General features: G+C 41.5%; 1 long non-coding RNA gene across 1 annotated transcript; it reads right to left on the bottom strand.

Annotated features, from left to right (window-relative positions):
- Nucleotides 1-217: 217 nt before the first annotated feature.
- LOC119169473 (uncharacterized) lies at nucleotides 218-12,288 on the bottom strand. The gene is made up of 2 exons (XR_005109625.2): nucleotides 12,050-12,288; nucleotides 218-319 (listed from the first exon to the last, which is right to left on the bottom strand). It is a non-coding gene; the product is annotated as an uncharacterized LOC119169473 (long non-coding RNA).
- Nucleotides 12,289-16,706: the final 4,418 nt, after the last annotated feature.

Genomic DNA, 16,706 nt, shown 5'->3' with positions numbered 1-16,706 from the left:
TCTGGTGTGATATGGACTGGTGTGTTTTTTGGCAAAAACCGGCCAGTTGTGTTTTGGTGAAACCCGGACAGGTGTGGTTTAGTAAGAACCGGGCTGGTGTCTATTCACACAAAGGGTCCTCGTGTATTCCTTCTTTTTACGCATTTGAATGCATTATGGATGAAGCATGCACTTTTACAGGTCCATGGGCAAAAAAGCAGGCTTGCACAATAGTGTTAAACCGAAAGTGACCTCTCTATTTATTTTTTTATTATCCCGGCTCAGCTTGATATTTAAGTTGACCTGCGTTGCCTCCTCTTCCTCAAGGCTTGAGTCAGCACTGCAGGGCATGGAAAAGATGAAGAATTCATTGCAACGTTGCCCAATTCGATAAATGAAGGTAAATGTGTTTGTTGAAGATTTGTGCTCTCGTTTCCAGAAAAAATAATCATTGTGCCAATACTCAAACTTTCAAATGTTTTTCGAATAGCACTTGTCAGTCGACTATTTTTCACTGAAAGTTTTACTACTAGAACTTCCCGAAGACAACAGTCAATGCCCAATTGACTGCGGCCCCTTCAAATTGTTTATTTGCTTTACTCAATAAACTAGTCACTTTGCGGCAAAGCTGCCTTTCAAGCTGTAGTAGCAATTGCATTCATTCGAGAAAGTGCTGGTTCCAACATGTAGACGCACAGTGCCGTTACAGTCACCTCTTCAATTTTTTATTATGTTTCACCGCTTTGTTAGCTACGCTGGGGGCGTAATCAGAGTGACTCACGAAAGCGCTGGTTAGACCCTCCATGGCAAGGGTGGGGAAGGAATATGTACTGTTTCAGGCCAAAAGGTCCGAAAAATTCCACGAACCTTTTCGCTGTCTGAAATTTAAGGTGTTTTTATAGAAAGGCATCTGCAGGGCCGATCAGCAACTACAAAGTCAAAAGGAGCACGGCATTGTTCGCCAAATTAGAAGGGCCTCCACAAAACTTGCCGTGGGGGGAGGGGAGAGGGCAAGAACCTTAAACGTTGAAACTGCTGCCGACGCCACATTGGTTGCACCAAATATGATATATAGGCACAATCGGGTCTGAAATGTCTCGTCTTTAATTAAACAAGCGAGCACCTTTCCTCCACATCTTAACCGACCTAGCCAAAAAAAAACAGTGCCATATTCCAATACCATGATAATGTTTCAGACATCTTTTGCAACTTTTCTTTTGTACCTTCACTTTGAACTATTAAAAATAGTTCAACAAATGGTCAAAAATATTTGATTCCCACTTTCAGTAAAATATAGAAATTCGTTACGCCTACAAATTTTTGCTATTCGCATAGCTCTAAAAATAAAGAAAACAAACTCATTTCTGTCTTTAAAAATGCATACGCACCATGTATTTGGGAATTAGGAATGCTGCTTCACGTGTTGTATGTAGAAGTACGGTGTCGTTGTGGCAGCCTTTGGTCTTTTCATCAGTGCTCCCTTTAAGCACTGTTGACATCGCCAGAGGTGATGTCGTCCACGTACATTGCGGCTCAATCATCGCCACACTAAGGTGGCCACTACAACCACACGCTTGTCGCCCGCATAACCTTGTTGATCTTGTCGAACTGGTATATTATGCAGAAGAACAGCCTCTCAGAAACAGTTGGCATGCAAGCGATCGTTCAAACGCACAAGATTTTTTGTGAAAGCCATTAAAAGAAAACACGACAGTGTTGCTAACAGAACCGTAAAAGTGAATGTTCCACCGCTAAGAAAAGATAAACGTGAATATTTTGGGCCCATCAACTTTGCTATTTCAACTGAAAAAAAAACGAAACTCTAAACCATAAATTTTGGAGTAACAAGCATAAAACCCTATCAATATGCTATTAGGTTGTCACTTTTTTGTATATTCAGTTTTGGTTTCAAAGAACACCAAGGCTAGTTAAATTTTTTTACTATAGCGCTGAGGATTTTCACTATTTCTTTTTTTTCTGAGCTCAGAAAAATTTCTCCTAGTAATAGAATAAGTCGGCAAGATCACGCTGGTGCAAACTCAAATGACGCATCAGCGGAAAAGCAATAATGACGTACGTGTCCGGCTTTTTACCTACAGCTTCAGCCTTGCGCCTATTTTTCATTTAAAAAGACAAACAATGAATTATTTCAAGCTGTCAGGTTATTTCTTTCGCAATGCGACATCCAGAAAAAAACTTCGAATAAAGAGTTAGTACACTCGAGATTCTAACTTGCGACATGCGGAGTCACGTGTTTGGAGGCAGCGCGCCAAGAAACTGAGCTATCGCAGCGAGTTCATGAAGGCAGTGCATTAACAGCACATGTACTATGGTACGGTTAAATACAGATATTTTACTGGTATAGAAGTGTGCGTGCGTGCGTGTGTGTGTGTGTGTGTGTGTGTGTGTGTATGTGTGTGTGTGTGTGTTTACTTGAGCGTACCCAGGCGTTATATCGTGTTGCCTCAGTACCGTGCACCTGTCGAAATGGTGAGCCCGTGGAGGCCAGTTACAATAGTCGGAGTGTAGCGATTGATCAAAATTTTTCTGCACTTTGTGTGGAGGCAGAAAAAGGATCGTCTGCTACCCTAAATGCCGCTTAGGTAAGTTTTATTTTCAAGTAACCATTGTCGTATGGCAATGTCGATTCTCACATGCGGCTGCTACGCTAGCGCTCATGTGAGGCAACTACTTTTTTTCGCGGTAACTGACAGCTTTCCTCAGCGGAGCGATGCAGTCAGCTGTTTCACATCTATGCACCGGCTGGGCGCCCAGCGCAAGGAGCGATGGTGGGGGGTTGTAATAGAGCAATGATGGAAATTCTAGTGTAATAGTGGGAATTCTTCAGCTCATATATGGAACTTTCAATGAAATTTTATTTAATGAAATAATGAAGTAATTATTGCTCAGTTGTGAAAGCTGAAACAAGAGGAATTTTCGGTGTGGAATGTTTCTGTTAAAACTACTGCGTACTTTTAATGTAGAAAAGGCTACCCTATTAAGAAACCCGTTTACACAATAATAAATACGATGTGCTGTAATATTATCTTTTTCATTCGGTGTTGCTAGTAATTCAAAATGCTTAGCATCTGAAAAGACAGTGATAGAGTAAATTGTGTGGTTATGACTAATACTCTATTTTTGCCAGAATCTATGATACTGCCTTCTCCAGACTTCTCCGGTATTACAGCTTCTGTGATCTCTTTATGATCGCACCAATTCGCTGTCCTCATTTTCAGTTTCACATGTGCTGTCATGCTGTGAGTACAATTGAAACCCAATTAGCATGAGAGCTATTTTGAATGTAAAAGTGGCATGCAACGAAGTGGACTATTACAAGACCCTAGGTCGTTCCCCTTGCTACATTGGTTAGTTGAAGAAATTTAGATTATATTGCTTGCTGTCCAGAATTGCTGTGCGGTCAGTAGCACGAAGTTTGAATAGTATGTACTTTTTATTAACATGCTATACTGGTTGTCACTTGGAAGGAGAAAAAAACCAATCAAATATGGTTAACTTGTTAGAGCATGTGTCATGCCAGCTTCATTGTGTACTGCTGTCTTCATACCGAAAACATTCTACAGCTTCCGTTGTCGAGAGTTTTAGCAATAATAGGTGACGGCTAACTTTGTCATGGCCTTCTCAAGCCGTTTGTTGCTTTGTGTACAAATCCGCTTATGGCCTTGCACTTCATTGTCTAGCATTTGAATGAATGAATTATTAATAATATCTTACTACTGCCCTGTTTCTCTGTTTTCTATGCAGGCAAAGTTCAGATGTGCAGGCTGAGGACACTACGGGGCTAGAAGGTGAACCAAGTCTATGGAATGATTTTTTTAACAGCCAGCAAAGTTTACGGTGATTCGAAAAGTAGTCAAAACGCACCTGAAGATGCTCAAGTCATCAATGGAGATGCTGATTTTACATTTATTATTGAGAAATTCAGCCGTAAGGCTTTCTGACCTCTCTGTAAGCACATTGAAAGCTTTGTGCTACTTCTTGGTTTGTTTTAACAACTAGACTGGACTGGACACAGGTGGATGGCTTACTGACGATGCATAACGCCATATCTTGAAATACGTTTTTTGTGTGTCAATTGAAAGGGGTACAAACACCAAGTCTAAAAGCTCACTTAATTCTGTCACAAAAATATCTATTATAAGAAGATAATTAAGAGCTAGTGTAAACTTCAGAAAGGCGCAGAATATAAATTTATCTTGGTACACGTTGTCATGTTCACCCGATAGTGTGGTTCTGGTGGGCCATGCACCAACATGAACAGTGTTGATAATGTCAGGGACAAAACAAACAAAATAGCTGTTTGTACGTCACCAACACAGCCAACCACGAAAATGTGTCAATATTTTGAGCTTGGGTGAGAATGGGATCAAAAGCTTGTATCAAGTCGTGGTGTCAGGGTATAGTAAGAGCCGATACCAATGTGTACTTAATTTCTCATGGTGCACTTATATTTACTTGTGCACTATCAGGGTCCTTGGAGGCTTTGCCTTGCATTTTATGCTAAAATTAGCTGGTAAGTTTTGCATCATTACCTTTAAATAGAGATTTAACAAAATCTAACCATTTAATTTGTGCTTTTAAAATATTGGCAAGCCTTGAAGCTCCGTATAAGTGAATGAAATATAAAAATAGTCTATTTGTGGTCTGCATCACCAGTCAATATTGTAGTCAGTAGGACCTTGTGCTCATGACAGTAGAGGCTTCACCTGCAGAAAGAATATAATACAATTTTACAAGAATTGTGTGGTTCTTCGCATTGTAGAATGTGGTGCTCTGAAGAACATCATATAAATTACTGTCATTGGACTAAGGATGCCTTTTCAAATTGTCCCTCACGCATATAACTGATGTGTCTTTGAAGCGCACCAGAAATACAAACGAGCTCGGTACTCATTACCGCTTTAAATCTAGTTTGGTAATTTTGTTATGTGAAAGCTACAAAACAATACAATGTAGAATTTAGGTGCTCCCATATTCAAGTACCTAATTTGCAGAGTGTTTTGCTGAAATTTTAAAATATTTTATTACTATTAGTATGTGTTGGGCAAGTATTATACGATAGATTATGTAGTATCATGTACATATCAACTGCCGTAGAAAAGCTTTTTGTTGGTGTATTACCCTATATATTCTGAAACAAAGTAAACACACTACTGCATGGCTTCGATGTTTGTGCCTTTTTTCCGTCATCAGTTCCACAATGTGTACAAACTACTTGTTCCCCGTAAATTGTAGGACTATCTTGTGTTCATTGATGATCTGGAAATCACCTGGCCAGGCTGGTTGTGTTGTGCCATATGAAGATGTGGTTTGTGCAAACGAATATGATATACCAGAGAGGGATATACATAGGCCAGCAAACTTAACAATGAGTCAATTATCTCATATTCAGATCAAGCAGCAAGTCTGGCTCAGAGTCAATTTGGGTGAGTAACATTTTGGGAAAAAGTTTGAGTCCAAGAGTTCAGTTGAGAAAAATTTGGGAGTTGAGTTCCAGTCAGCCATAAGCACAATATTTCTTAAGTGAGCATGCATGAGCTTCACTTCTCTGTCGAGTTATGGTCCTACTGCTCAACTTCATTACTATCAGTATTGAGTCGGCTTATGTTCATGCATGTGCCTACCCACATGCTTCAGGGGATGATAGTTTATACTCCATCTAAATACTTGTTGATAAGAGGCATAAATAGCCATAGTGGCTATTTAGCCTTAGCCCACAATTGCATTCACAAAACATTATTTTGATTAAAATATCTCGTGTGAGTGGCCTTTTAGTAAAATTATTCTGACTGAATTGCTACTGATAACTCATGTTAAAAGCTACTAGATCAAAAGGGCCTCGGAAGAGCACCAAATATGGCCGATATTAGCATTGAAGGAGCACCACGAATTTCAACAGTTTTTTATTGTTGCATTTAAAAAGTTGAAATGCCAAAAGCTTGTGGTTGTTTGGAGTGCTGTTAATATATTTTAATACCGCTTCCTGAAAAATTGTTTGGCTTTGATGTCGAGGTGGTGGTATTATAGTGATACGTAAACAGTGTGGCATATGTCTAAGTCACAATGCGATAGTAACAAGCAATGAGTAGATACCTGTAGGTTGTCATGTTGCATATAAACAGGGAAGGGTGAATGTACATGAAGGTGTTCTAAGAGCAATTTCGGTTGCACACAGACACAGAGTTTCAAAATATAGTTAGCTATTCTATCTCGATGTGATAAGCTCTATTACGGGGGTTGTCTTCCGGATGTGGTCAATTGACCAAAGCTTTGGAAACAATGCAGGTATGCCGCAATACAATAAAGTATACTGCAAGAATCACGACATTATGGTTTCCATAATGCGGCGGTGCTTCAATAAGCTAAAGAGGCCAAGATGAATTTGGTATTTGTTTGTCAAGGACCTAGAGTATTCTCCAAGGCACCAAAAACTTCGAAACGAACCCTAATTTTGCGATACGTGTTCCCTGGTTTCAGTGTCAATTGTGAGTGGTTAATACGAAAGATCATCGACACCATGATTTGAGAAGCCAAATATATGTTAACGTACTCACGAGTCGACTAACTGTAAACGATTGAGTGATATGTTGGGTTTATGTCCCCAAACCACCATATGATTATGAGAGACGCCGTAGTGGAGAGCTCCAGAAATTACGACCACCTGGGGCTCTTTAACATGCACCCAAAAATGAGCACACGGGCATACAACATTTCCTCCTCCATCAGAAATACAACCGCTGCAGCCGGGATTCGATCCCACGACCTGCGGGTTAGCAGCCGAGTACCTTAGCTTCTGGACCACCGCGGCGGGGCAACTCACTAAGAATATCGAGCCACGAGTCTGAGGGCAACCGTATGAGTAGTAAATATTTTGGTGAGTTTTACTGGAAGTGAGTCTGTTTGAGGAAAACACTGGATTGATTTGTGCCGTTTAAAGTACCAAAACTACCATCTTATTATGAGAGACGCCTTAGCGGAGGGCTCCGGAAATTTTCACCCCCTGGGGTTCTTCAGCGTGCACCCAAATCTGAGCACACGGGCCTTCAACATTTCCGCCTCCATCGGAAGCGCAGCCGCCGCAGCCAGGATTCGAACCCGCGATTTGAGGATCAGCAGCCGAGTACCTTAGCCAGTAGACCACTGCGGCGGGGCATTGAGGAGTATTTTAAGGAGTGAAAGGCAGCCGAGTTCAAGCTCAACCAATTTCGAGTGCACTCGGTTGAAAAAATGATTTGTCCAAGCCCCAAGAAAAAAATATATTTCTTGAGTCCACCAGAACACATGCAACCAGAACACACCACATTGGGTCAACTATCACACCAGAACACATCCCACCAGCACATGTTTCACCAGAACACGCCTGTCTGGGTCGGCCTTCCCATCAGGACACACCAAACTGGGTCACCTTTCACACCAGAACACATCCCGTCAAAGCACACCAAAGTGAGTCAATGTTCTCACCAAAACACAGCATACCAGGGCTGGTATATGCACTAGAACACACGAGTGTGTTCTGGTGTATCCACTAGATTACGCTAGAACACACCAGACACACTCTGGTGGCATCTTCAACTGGGTAGCAGGCAATATATATTGTAACAAGAGAGTGTCGCTTGTTTTTGATCTTGTTCCTCTGAAAGGGAATTGCTTTGACTTGGTGACGCACATGCACATGTCACAATATAGGCGTAAACATCTATTTCCGCGGTTAGTAGCGTTTCAGCAATAGATTCACCAATAGAGCAGCACAATTCACTCACCAAGTGGCTAGTGTATTTCACTCACCTGCATTTTACCACCTTTTTTTAGTGCGGTGCTAGTGCATTTATTGACAAGTGAACGGTTAGTATTTAGAGAGAGTTGGCCTATTTTGGGATATAAAGGGTTTACTCAGATGAGGCAGCAACAGTGTAGGAGCGCAATGTGCGTGAGTGGAGAGATGCCTGTGGTTTAAAGACAAAGATGACAATTTGACGTGCAGAACGTGGCGCAAAAGCGGCAGAACGTCGTACATATGAGCGCCATTCACAGGGGCTCAGAAGAGTTGAGGAAAAAGAAGAACGAAGAAGCAAGGCAGAGTTGGGAGGAGCGTGCCATGGGTGCAGAAGGAACGGCTGGACGATTTTCGGGCTAAGGACCGCCGCAGCCGCCCAACTGGCATCACATCAGGCCTCAAGTTTTTTCCGGGTGCGTGGAGCGAGGAGATTGAGGCTAGTTCTCGCGATGTGAGTTTACTATTTATTTTACCCCCTCAGTTCTCATCGAGCGCCGCGTCTGCTGTCATGGCATCTTGAGTGCTCAACCTGTTATGCTATCACCAAACGCCCGCGATTCTATAGCGTTCGTGACTTTTTCCTCTAAAAGGTGAAACTTTTTTATTTTTCATCTTTTAGTATATATGATTGTACCAATTTCACTGTGTTTGTTATTGCACTATCTGTCACGTCCATGCGCTCTCTAAATATTCTGTGTTCGTCTTATTCGTAAACAAATAGCCGCGTGCCTTTCGATGACTATGCGTCATCATTTTTTTTTCCTGCACTAAAGCGAAGCCCCTTCAGCTTCGTGACAATGGCGTCCACGCAGGACACAGCCATTTGCGACACGATGTTGAAGAACACAAAAATATGCAGCGTGTCAAAAAATGTGGCAGATCCAACGTACCTAGAATCGAGGTTATGCAAAGTATACGGAGAGAAGGTGACAATGTTGCAATTTTTTATTGAGTGAGACGTCATAAAATGAGGCTAAATATATGTGCAAATGTAGCACGCACAGACATATGTTGAAGACTTGCAGATGTTTGTGTAACCATTTGTTTGTACTTGCGTAACAATGCCAGCTGGTACGTGCGTAGTAGCAACACCAGAAGCTGATATGAAGCGCTGATGCTCGCGAGGACGCTGACCTTGGACAGTGCTACACAAATCAACTTCAGCGCACAAAAACTAACCACAACTGACGTTAATCCGACGTGATGACTGTATCAAAGGAATACATGTGTATTGTTTATGGAATTGGGTAGGCAGCACTGCAACCGGTATTCCCCTTTAACGAAAATTAGCGTCCTTTTGAAAAGCAGTTCCGAGACCTGGCTTAGCTCTGTGGTAAAATGATTCATGGCCACGCAGATTGCTTGGGTTTGATTTTAGCTGGAACCTTAACACATATTGAGTGCATTTGTCGGGCGGGTGCTACCGATGTCGCGTACTTAACGCTCACGAGTTAAACTTCCCATGCCTGTTCCCGTCGTTCCTGGGTGGATACGAAGATTCAATCACCTGTGGCACATACCCGCATACCAGCGCCACGTACCGGCCCGTGGATATGTACCACTGTCTGACGGGAAGTGTTTGACGACGTACGTGACAGGATTGTGAAACTGTTCATGTCTGGAGCAGCGCATGGCGTTTGTCAAACCATCTCACCCTCCTGTGCTAACTTTGGTTCACGCAAAGTCAAGGCGGTGACCACGAGAGCACCCTAACGTGAGTGGCTAGATAGATAGATAGATAGATAGATAGATAGATAGATAGATAGATAGATAGATAGATAGATGCGCTCAACTTCGCCGAAGTTCGCTTAGAAGTGCTTCGCAATTAAAAGCTAGTTGAGTTGGGAGAGTGCATGGGTCTTCAAATGGTCTAGCTTGGGTTGATTAGCAGATGACGGTGGAGTATGCGCGTCGCGCTACCACAACTAGAAATATCAGAGCTGGCAGCGCAATTGCGCATTGACAAAGTTCATCACCAAACCATATCGATATTCCAGAACAGATGGTTACGACTCTTAGAGCGCAATGTGGTCTGATGCCTCCCTATGTTGCAGCGCAGCGTGAGGTAGCTACTTTTGAGGCACACCTTCTAACCAGAAGCACAGCACCTAAAAGAAGACCTCACCCAAGTAATGTAGAATTTCATCCCAACGTTGAATGAAAGCGCCCAGATGTCAGTCAGCAACGTTGCCTAAACGTGCTTAACGTCGTCTTTTTTTGATCACACGATAACGTTGCTTGTAACATTCAGGACGATATGGCAACGTCCAGGATCACATTTTCAACATCACGGCAATGTTTTTGCAACATAGCAGCAACGTAATGTCAACATTCGAGCAACGTGCTGTCAACATACGAGCAAAATGATGACAGCATACCAGTAACGTGATGTCAACATTGCTGTGTGATGTGACTTTCATACGACGTGCGCAGAAAATATGTACTACTGTGTGTGCGTTATTATCAAAAGTCATGTTGACTTGCTACAGGAAGCACCCCGAAGCTTCTGGCTAGAAAAAAGCTCTGGTATGGTTTGAAAAATTGCAATATTGTTGTCCATACGGAAAAACTGTTTCCTAACAGCTCTTTATGAACGCATTCGTACATGCATAAACAAGTCGTGTTGGAACAGCCAAGCTAATAAAATGTCAAAACACAATTGTGCATGTCCGTAAAATCAAAAACACACTTTTCAAATCCCAAAGATTCCAACACATGTGATATACATACTGCATTTTTAGACCATGGAAAAATGCGGCTTTGCTCTGTGTAAGCAATGACTACGATGAGTGAATATGTGCTGAGGATGCATTATTTTTACGTGCAGAATCACAGCATCCATGCAGGACATGCAGTCACACAGCTTAGGCGGGAAAGAACAAGCCGAAGTGCCTGAATGCCATATGAAAGAAAAAAAAGAAGACATTTAATTACCAAGAATACTTACTTCTTATTTATTTGTCATTGCCACAGAGCAAGACGTGAATGTCAATGTAACAAAACACAACTTAAGCATTCAGTAATGAATATGAACAAGGCACAATGTAAGTTTCTTTCATACTATGTCAACTGCTGTGTCGTAAAAACAATTTCAGCTGCAAATTGAAAACATAACTTATTTCTACAATCATAGAAAAAGTTTGACGAAAAAAGATTTTATCCTTAACATTTATAATATCAGTGGGAAAGGGAATAGTGAAGGAAGAAGACACTGGCGAAACTGCTGTGTGTTAAATACTTAGGCAGACACGAATACCATAGACAGCCATTGCCTTGTCGGTAATTTTCCAACAGTGATGCATGCATTGTATACAATGATGGTTGCCTCGGCGGTTGACTGTCTTTGTCATGATCTCATGAACAAAGACAATATAGCAGCATTCAAAAACTGGCAGATCCCACTTATGTACAGCTTGTTCCAAACGGAGCTTAAAAGGTTGAAAACAACTTGTTTTACCAAAAACAGAAAAACCTGCCGATATCTGTGTAGAAAAACATGTTGCCCATCAAAAGAAGCCTATAAGTTTGAGAGCAACTAAACTTCATGATTACTGCCTGATCCGCATTCGGTGAAAAGTGGCTCATTAAATGGGGCCGATTGAATACATAAAAAATAGCCTAAGAAAGTTAAGGCAACCGACACCAGGTCAGAAAAAGCGAAACGCGATCAGTGGAACGACTGCTCAGTGTGATTCACGTGAAACAGTAACCTCCCAGCCACAACCAAGCGAGAAATATTGATCACAAAACGAATGCACAAGGCATGCAACCATTTTTTGTTCAGTTCATTACCAAGTTGTTTTACTTTTGTCCATTGGATGATCAAACTGCCTTGACACAATTATTCTTGTTCGTTCAGTTTAGATTTTATTATTTGTATCTAGAATTATCTTTTGATTGTTATGCACTGCTCTGCATACCTGTCTAGTATTTTTCATTTATGCATTTCTTGTGTTGTGTGAGCCACTAATTTTAGCATTTCAACATTTTTAGATTTGCAGTGAATGCAGCTTCCAAGTTGATACTTTGTAGCGAGTGGTTATGTGCATCTTTGGAAAAGTGGCAAAGTACTCTCACTTGTTTGCGGAAGTTGATAGAAAGAAAGTTGATTTTTCGAAAGTATTCAGAACGAGTATTATGACCTAGTACCCTATTTCTCACAAAAATATAGCATCATAATTGTCCACTAAGGATACACGCTTGATTGTTTGCACAGGAAAACAGCAGACACAGGAAATGCAATATTTTAGAGTAGAATGGCAAATGGACATTTACCTGCATCACCATCATAAAGCAAATAACAGCCATACTGCCACAACATTGCACATGCCCAGTAGAGTTCACATATGCAAACTGAGGAGCATGTTGAAGTTGCCATACTTTGCTCAAGACTTTGCCACTGTGGTTCGACTTGAGCGAACAAGCTCGCCAGGTCAGGGTACGTCCAAGAGGGGTACACTGTCGACGATGTCGGCAAACAGCAAGTGCAGAGTGATGGCTGTGACGACCGTGGAACAAGCCATGAAGCGAGCCAATCGGTTGGCAATGAGGGCCTGCATTATGAAGAGGAAGTAATTAGACCCATACAAGTAGATAATAAAGCAAACACATTAATTGAATGGGAACAGTTCTCTAAAAATTGCAGAGCATCGGTTGACAAAGTCTGTCTGCAACATCCTATGGAAGCCGTGTCAGGAGTGACAGAAAGCTATGTAATAATCCATCAGTGAAAAAACATAGCAGTTAGGAAACCTAAATAGAGCAGAGATGAAATTTGTGAAGCTTTGCTGAGCTAAATGATTGGCATCTTACTCATTATTGATGGCAAAGAATCAACATTTCGAGCTTATTTAGGGTCTTATTTTAGTTCTTCAGCTCAAACATAATCAGTCTACATAGTTATTTTCTGGGTGGCAATGTTTGTTGACTTAATTATTATAAATGATGCACAAAGAAAATCGTTAATAGTTTAACATTGCCACATACTACGGTGCTTACGAAACAGATGGCACTGACAGCGTAGTATTACGTTTTGTCACTCCTCATCAGCTGCATTGGTAGCAACGTAAGATGATATTCTGCTGCTCAATTTCTTCTTCCGGCACGTGCATGAGTACCTAAAACAAAATAAACAAATTTTGTCCAAAACATCAAAATTATGTTTTAGTACACCACAGTATGCAGCAGAGTTATAACTAAGGAGCAGATGTAAAAATGTTCTAAAAGACAGGCCAGTTCATAATTAAAAATATAGACCCATACTTAACATAGCAAAATATAGCATGAACTACGTAGACCTTTCGTCAAATATGCAGCTGGAATCCTCAGTATTCCCTGGCACCAAATGAGCGGAGGTTACACAGTTTGCTGCTTGTCTCGTATGTCGCTTAGTATGCAGCCGCGGTCGTTGTCACGCGCCAACTTGTCACAATATCGAATCACGTCCCGAGAAGTTTTCTCTTGCCCCACTTTTTTCCCGAGCTAGCGTCGTCTTCTTACTGAAGTCGAAGGCATGTCCCGTCGTCGAGCAAAGTTCGACGAGTTTTGTCTAAAAATGCGTGCCATGGGTGGCTTTTGCATTGTCTCCTTTGTGCTCTTTGAGCACTGTTGGTCGCTTCCGGTCTATTTCACTCATGCATGTGGTGTTGTATAGATCACTGATCAGCACTTGCAGTCATAAACATAGAAAACGTGATTGATGAATTGTAACGAAGCCATTAGGTGAGCAGGTTTATTAATGGCACCCAGAAACACATGCAAAAGGAAACAAGGATAGTGCCGCAGGAAAACACAAAACCCATTCTTTCTGTACTTTAGGTTGAAGGTTTTTCAGACTCTGTTCGAATAGCACTTCGTTCACTGAGAATTAAAACAATTTTCAAGCCTCATTGTACCTTGGTAAACATGCTCTCTAAGTCAAAAAACAGCACTTCCGCGAATGATCAAAACAGGGTTGTTTACAAGTTCCTGTGCGGTGGCTGCGACACCACTTATATTGGCAAAACTGGCAAGAAGAGGTCAATGAGGTTTAATGAACACAAAGGGGACATCACAAAAACCACGCATTCTCAGACAAAACTCATCAAACACTGCTTGAAAATGGGGCATGTCTTTGACTATCGTAATTCGATGACGCTGGCTCGGGAACAATAGAGAGGGAAGAGAAAGCTTTTCGAGTCGTGGTTAGACCATCGTGACCAGACAGCGTGCAACAACAATCACGGCCTTTATCCAGATGAGTAGACACATACGAGACAATCAGTGAATTTGGTAACCTCCAGACATTCGGTGCCAGTGCACACTGAGGATGCCACTCACATAGGAGGCGAAATCTCTGTGTAGATTCGTTATACTTTGTTGTGTAATGTCGGAGTACATATTATAATCACTAAGGAGCAGAGTTTTATTTCTATCTTAATTGGCATATGTTAAAATATTTCCAGAAAAAAAACCGTTTATCAAAACAAAAAACAAATATTTATAAACTTTCTTTCTACCTTTGTGTACATAATTCCCTCCTGAGGCAAAATAAACAATGCTACTCAGCATTCATGCCATGCGTTGACTACCGATAATCTACTATTCCAAAATTATGCTATTGCCAGTGAATTGTTTTCTTGGAAATTATTATCTATGCGTCTCTTCTATTTGGCTACACCACTTGTGTCAATTCAAGAAGTTCAACAGTTGACTACCAAATTTTTGGTTAGTAGTTAGCTCAACGAGTGCTGCTCACTCTATCAGAATGCTCCTTCTAAATTTAGAGCATTAAAACAAACTTGACCCAAATTCATGCAATTGCCTTAAGGGAAATTTCTCAAATTTCAAAAACTGAACAAGCTTATTTTTTGCTCTACACTTTGTCGTATAAAATTGAAAATTTACGTACTCCCTCGTCATGAAAACACTGTATCAGTGGCTTCGCAGAGGCAATCCCTTGAATATCATGTTAAGCTGCAAATTCACAACAAAGCACGGCTTACTCACGTACAAAGCCTAGCCTTCATTATACTGGTATAACTTATATTAGCAACACTTTGCCCCGTGCAAAGACACAGAATAGCTGCATTTTACGACATTTTGTTCACAACAAACCGTCTCTCTGACACTCAAATTACTCTAATATGCATCACTATATAATGCCTCTGTCGGAGCTTGAAGCACACTGAAGAAAAACAGAGAAAAAGGCAAAAGCTTCAAAATTACACTTGAGAGCAGCTTCTGTTCCGATAAATCATTTCTTTTAAGGTTTCTGAAGATTTGCCTGTTTTTTTTTAAACATTGCTAGCAGACCGCAGCTTGCTAACAGTCTTTGTGAGGCAGCACCTTGATGGGCTTGATGACAGACGTCCCTGCGGCATATGTAGGCTTCCTGTCCTGCTACTTCCATTTCTTCACCACTGCTTCACATCGTGCACTTTTCCTTCAACAGAAGTGCTAAGATGGCTCCCTTTTCCGGGCTTTACTCTGCAGCCGGTAGCATTATTCACTGCCAGTGCTATTCATATTCGTTCTGGGAACCCTTCAGGGGGATTGTAGCGAGTTGAGAGACACGAGTTATAGCTGGCAAGGTTTGCAAACCCGTTTCAGGGGACGTTAAATGTCACCTCCTCTACTTGATCACATGGCCACAAGATGTGGCAGTTTGTAAAAATTACCAGAGCAGAGCACACGTGCTCTACTGTTACCTTCAACAGTGGAGCCCTCTGGCGATATACTGCGGGTGTCGCGCATGATCCGCTTGATACTTACGTCGCTACATACAGAATTTACCCAGAAAACTATTCTTACTACTTCCTTGCTATCACTACACAAAGCCCCTTTTTCTTGCCTTGCAGTGAGCGAAAAAATGGTGATTTCATGGGCATGAACGACGGCAGGAATTCCCCAGCCAAAACATTACTAGCCTCAAGCATCACTAAACAGAAGTATTGGTCGCCACTTTCTTTTTCTTTCTCAAATAGCTACTTGAAACCTTCAAGATTCTGAATGGAGATTGGGGTGACATCGGTTATGATATGGTGCAAGTGTGGTGAGCCAACAGAGGGAAAGATGAGGTCAAGCAGCGCAACATTCATACTTAGAGGGCGGTCTCACACTTACATACACAAATGCAGTGCTCAGATTTGGTGAAACATATGAGAGTCAATTCTTTCAACTGTAAAACGAGTTTCACTCGCACCGCAATTAATTTGTAAGACAGATGCAAATTGCACCGGCCGAACCTTGAACAACGAATCTATTGATATCATATTCACGCAGAATTCTAATCCAAAATGTGGGTATTTATTTTATTAGGCCTTAGGCAGTATTCAATTCAGTGTGAAAATTTAATTATATTCGCGCGCTCCTACAAAATAAACGGCACAGTTTACATGGTTGGGAAAGTTTAGGGGCCTTATCAAGCACGGAAAGTGCCTCTCACTGCCTACACAAGTGCTAAATAAAATTACTGGTTTACATCATAGATCACCAAAATTTTTGAAATCATGAAGTCATCAAGTGACATCACCGCTTGGTCTAGATTGGACAGATCCCTGAGAAACTGACAAACCGCATGAGGTGCACAAAGCTTTTGGCGAAGGAATGCAGTCGACCGAGAAGCAGAAAAGGACGGCTGCTTCAGCGTTCCAATCTTCCAAGACAAACGCATATAGGATCTCGTGAGTATTTTTGAGGCGGAAATTTCACACTCTCCTGTGCACTTACTGGGATTTCAAGAATGCGACGGTAGACCTGTCAAAATCTGATCAGGTTGTGCACGTGGTACTGCAGATATTTTCATGCCAGGTTTGGAACAGCAGCACAGTGTTGTGGTATACGAAGTGATCACACAAAACGATTGCTTCATTAGTGCTCACCTATGTGAACACTCATAGCACTAGCATGTGATATAGTTATCGCGAAAACTCACGTGCCGTCTTTTTTTCAA

This window comes from Rhipicephalus microplus, unplaced genomic scaffold (genome assembly GCF_043290135.1).
Source record: "Rhipicephalus microplus isolate Deutch F79 unplaced genomic scaffold, USDA_Rmic scaffold_30, whole genome shotgun sequence".
In the NCBI taxonomy this organism is placed as follows: domain Eukaryota; kingdom Metazoa; phylum Arthropoda; class Arachnida; order Ixodida; family Ixodidae; genus Rhipicephalus; species Rhipicephalus microplus.
Note: the sequence above shows the minus strand (reverse complement) of the source record. Positions and strands in the feature narration are given on the sequence as shown.